Raw genomic sequence first — 5,505 nt, 5'->3', positions numbered from 1 at the left:
AGGCTCCGTTCCAATTGCCAAGCAGCCCAAGAAGCGCTTTCATCAGCTGAGATCTCAGTTACCAACTAACTCTGTAAATCAGTTATTCCTTGGGCCACGTAATTATAAGAATACCGAATCCACTCTTTTTGCCCAGTTCCACTTCTGAGGATCGGATCAAATGGATCATTGTTCACCCTAATTGGAAACTTGGAAATCAAGTTGGTCCAGTCATAGAAGCATTATGTAAAAATACCGCCAAGGTTTAGGCGCTTAACTGCAAATCTCCCAATCTAAATCTGCAGATTTAGGCCCCAGAATTTCAAATAAAAATAAGCTAAAAATATGCTTTGATTATAATAGATGCATTGATAGTTATATAACAGACTAATATGCATGACGGATAGATAGATATAAAGACATAGCTATCGCCTCTTTCTTTTTTCCTCCTCTTGAGTATTTGTCATCATAACAGTAATTTATTGGGTCGAAAACAAATGAAAACAAAGCAATTACCTCTCTAGGTAAAATATACAGGATTTCAGTTGAATTCCCAAGCAAAAGAGAATTTAGGTATCTTACATAAGTGTTTAATCATTTTTACAACTTACAGAACAGTGATTGCAGGCTTAGTTAACAGTTTGATCTCCTAAACCCAGAATAAGCTATTTCAGTCTCCATGCAACTGCAATTCTTAATCTTTTCCTTTAATAGTTTGAATAATCACTGCAATTTAGCGTTTACTCAAGTGTAACTTCTTTTCTCTTGAAGGAAAGAAAACAAAGAGATGTTAAATATTTGCTTCTGAATTATTCTTCAGTGCTCAAAAAACAGGTTTAATTCAAAACCAACATTTGCACCATGAATAACATATCATGATTTGAATTAAAAAACATTGAGCTTATGAAAGAAATAGAGTGTTGTTTTAAGTTAAAATTTCTTTAAAATATAAATGACTTAAAATTACATTAATATATGTTTTTAAATGTATTGAAAGGAAATAGTTGCTTATAGTTGTATAACTAAATAACCCTGAGTTGGGAAATACAAAAATAAAAATTTCATAAAGCAATCAATTCCCTATGTCACTCACAAAGAGACCATTACCCAACTTTACCTATAATGATTTGAACAAAAAAAAATCAACTTTAGTTAATTGAATTCTCAGAGTTGGAGATACGGTCCAACCGTAGGTCCTGTGGATTTTAGTAGTGACGCATACTCTGTTCTTGAGCAGAAGCAATATATTTCTAGAAGGTGTTGATAGAAGGAACAGTCAATGAAAAGGGAGGCAGTAGAGCAGAAGTGTATTGCCTTTTCTGTAATAAACTGCCTTAAGGATCACCATGCTAGAAGGCCGAGATTTTTATTTAAAACCAAAAAAATACAAAAAAACGAAAAGGATATTGCCTTTACATTTTAAAACTCTTTTTCCAGAAAAAAAAAAATACATAGGAAAGTATACAAAACAAACATCTACCCAACACTTTATTAAAAAAATTTTTTTAATGTTTTATTTATTTTTGAGAGAGAGAAAGAGAGAGAGAGAGAGAGAGAGAGAGAGAGAGAGAGAGAGAGAGAGAGAGAGACAGTGTGAACAGGGGAGGGTCAGAGAGAAGGGGAGACACAGAATCCAAAAACCGGTTCCAGGCTCTGAGCTGTCAGCACAGAGCCCGACGCGGGGCTCAGACCCATGAACCGTGAGTTCATGACCTGAGCCGAAGCCAGATGCTTAGCCAACTGAGCCTCCCAGGTGGCCCACCAATGTTTTATTATAAGGTCAACATTCATGTCATTATCACTCAAGTCAAGAAATAGAACATTTCCACATTCCCAAAGTCTCCCTCATAGCCACTCAATCATTACTCCAACTCTCTCAAGTTAACTTCTCTCAGGTTTTTACACCGTAGTTTTGTTTTGCCTGGTCTTAACTTTACATAAACAGATTCATAAAGAATCTGAGCTTTGGTATCTGGCTTCTTTCATACAACATTCATCCATTAATTGCAATTCCCCATAGATGTTCACATCCATTGTCGAATGACATCACAGTGTATTGATCTGTGCTACTGCCCTTTCTTTGAGGAGTTGCTTTATGACCTTAGAGCTGTTTGAATAGTTTATTAGCGTATAACATTTCGTGTGCTTTGATGGCCTATCCATTCCCATGGGCTTTATTGAAGATATGTTAGCCTTGATTGTTCAAATTCTCAAAAGGGGAGTTTTAAATCTGGTATTTCCAAAATAACTTGTACTATTGTAATTATTGCATATTATTTCCAAGGACTATTTAAATAGCAACAGTTGTATACTTTTGCCTAGACAAAAAGGAGACTTGTAGGCAAAGGAGAAGGAAGAACACTCAAAATACAAATCTGAAATACTTATTTATAACCCTGGGAAGAAACATCAGACTACCCAGATTGCATACACATCTTACAGGAAGGAACTAACGGCTTTGTTGAAATCTTTAAGTGTTTCCACACAATAAATAAGAGCATAGCTGGTTTCGAAGATGGGCACCAAGGCTCTGACACTCTCGGTTTCAGTTCGGTTCTTTAGCTTCAATCACAATTACTCCCTTGAGGCATCTTCAGCAGGAAGAAATGGACCTAATGGAACCCAAAGGCAGTACAGTTCAGGGGAGGCTGGGTAATGGGATCAGCATAAAGACCTTTCCAGAGCCTGGAAAGACATCCTCAGCAGCCACCTTGTAACACGAAGAATCTACCAGTGCTACCCGTCAGATGGAATTAAACCTGTTTTCAGTCTCTTGGTTCGTCAGCTCAAGATTCATATTTCAAGGAGGGAGCAAAGAATTGCTTTGACATGGGTCAACTACTGTCCCATTAGCTGGGCAGAGGGGGTAGAAGGAGGAGAACATAAGTGAGAGTTCCACAAGACCTTGTGAGGCGGTTAACAGGCCATCGTAATGGAGGTAAGGAAGGGGCAGCTGGGAAAGAGAAATGGATGCAGAGAAGCTCCAAACCAGTGATATCAACCGAATTCTCCTACAAAATAGCTTCCGCTTTGGATCTGGCATCAGCCAATGGGTGCTCTGCTCTATGGACACAGTTTGGGAAATGCACAGGCTATGTCATTATTGCCCCCACCTTTGTCAGGCTCGTGGATTGTTGGGATTATTGCTGTTTCTAGACTTTATTTCTGGGCATCTCTGTCCTAATTTTAAAAAATTAAAATAGAGCTGCCTGGGTGGCTCCATCAGTTAAGTGTCTGACTTTGGCTCGGGTTGTGATCTCCTGATTTGTGAGATCTAGCCACACATCAGGCTCGTTAGGATCCTCTGTCCCCCTCTCTCTGCCCCTCCCCTGCTTGCATGCTCCCTCTCTCTCTAAAAATAAAATAAACATTTTTAAAAAATCATTAAAATAAAATAAAAACAAGAAGTTTCAAAAAGTCAGTGGCGCTCCTTGGAGAAGAACAGGACTGGGAAAGGAGACGGGGTGGTTGTCACACTTCTGTGAGTTGCATCTACTCCTTCTTTGAATGGAAAGATTCATTTATTTTTGGATGAGGAGTATATTCCCGTGTAAGGTTTTGCTTACAAAAATGCAGATTAAAAAATGGAAAGGAAGGCCTTGAGTGAAAGCCCTTTCCTTTTATTGGAATCATTGTATGAGATGTAAAAACGGTCTCTCTGATCACTGTATACTGACCGGTAAAAGACAGAAGTCAGTGACCGAAGTGACTTCCATCATCCCTGGGGCCTCGGGCTGTATCACTGAGTTCTTTTGTTTGCAGCAAACTGCGGTTTGTGAATGTGTGGACATAAGGAAGAAAAATCCCAGGGCTAGCCCCCTGGATCGGCGGCAGAGGCCAGGCCAGTGTTTGTCCCGTCAGTCCTGCGCACTGGTACCCGTTCTGACAGTCCCTGCCTGGTCTCACAGTGGGATTTCAGGGAGCATTAGAACTGGTCCTCTTCAGTCCCTCTCTGGCTCTTCCACACTCAGAGCAGGGGAAGAGAAGAATATCAGGAGAATGGTAGGCAGTTCAGCTGGCTGGTAGCATTTGTGTTACCAGTTCTCACTTGACTGACATTAGCTAAACGTCATGGCTTCCACGACATAGAGCAGCCACTGCTCACTCTTTCATGAGAAGCACTAGCAGTTTGTTGGAGACCTCACCGCAAGGGGCCTCCATTCTAACGTTTCCTGATGTAGATAACGTTAACTTTCAGTTAGAGGTCAGTAAGATAAAACTGGGATTCATCCCATTAAACCTGCACTATGAATTCTACCCCCATCCGGAAGTCTTCAGTGCCTGCTCGAGACGTTGTTCAGGGGTGGGGAGAGGAGACCCACACTGCACATTCTAAAGCCAGAGGAATGAAGTGAAAGCCATTTGCCATCTCCCCCTTCCCGCCTTTTTGGGGGGATGAGGAAGAGATAGAGTAAGCCTGTATGTGTGACCTGTGGTGGCAAATTCCAGAAAACTCTCTCAATCCAGCTCAAATGATAATAAAATTTATTTAAGTCCAGTGGAAGAGGGGTTTCAGGGCTGGTGCAATCTGACAGCTTTGGCTCCATTTCCCTATAAACCTCTCCTTTGTCCTTCCCTGCTGTCAGCGCATCTTCCGACACACTGGAGACGATTGCAAAGGTCCGGGTTCCTGTCCCCAGTGTGCCAAAGGCCAAGGGAAGAGTTGATGCTTCTAGAAGCTGCACCACAGACCCTGGCAAACTGTTCTTTGCATCTCATTAACCTGTATTGTCATGATTACCCATATATCGTGCATTCAGTCAAGTTCTGTCTCAGGGGATGGTGGGTCAGCTCCTCCTGAGTCCTGGGGCTTCATGGGATTCTAGGAATGAAGAGAGAACAGATTCTGGGTAACAATATCCACTCTAGCAACCCCCAAACCCCAAACAATTGTAATGGCTGGATCTAATCTCTCAATCTAGGCACTTGGGTTGTTTCTAATTTTTCACAAAAATTCACAAGGACATATAACCCTGTACGTATTCTTTTGAACACCTCTTGCATAATTTCATGGAATATAATTCTAGAAAGGGAGTTGCTCAAAATATTAATATTTCTAAGCTTTGATGTATTTTGCCACATTGCCTTCAGCCCCATGACTCCGAGTTACACTCCCACCGGAAGTGTATGAGAATCCTATTTTCCCATACATTCACCGGCCATGGGTGAATACTTTTTTTATTTACTTTATTTTTTTAATAGTTTATTGTCAAATTGGTTTCCATACAACACCCAGTGCTCTTCCCCACAAGTGCCCTCCTCCATCACCACCAATTCTTCCCCCTCTTCCCCTTCAACCTTCAGTTCATTTTCAGTATTCAATAGTCTCTCAAGTTTTGCATCCCTCTCTTTCCCCAACTCTCTTTCCCTCTTCCCCTCCCCCTGGTCCTCCATTAGGTTTCTCCTGTTTTCCTGTGCAAACATATGGTATCTGTCCTTCTTTGCCTGACTTATTTCGCTTAGCATGACACCCTCAAGGTCCATCTACTTTCCTACAAATGGCCATATTTCATTCTTTCTCATTGC

This window comes from Suricata suricatta, unplaced genomic scaffold (genome assembly GCF_006229205.1).
Source record: "Suricata suricatta isolate VVHF042 unplaced genomic scaffold, meerkat_22Aug2017_6uvM2_HiC HiC_scaffold_140, whole genome shotgun sequence".
In the NCBI taxonomy this organism is placed as follows: Eukaryota; Metazoa; Chordata; class Mammalia; order Carnivora; family Herpestidae; genus Suricata; species Suricata suricatta.
This window is presented reverse-complemented; position numbering follows the sequence as displayed.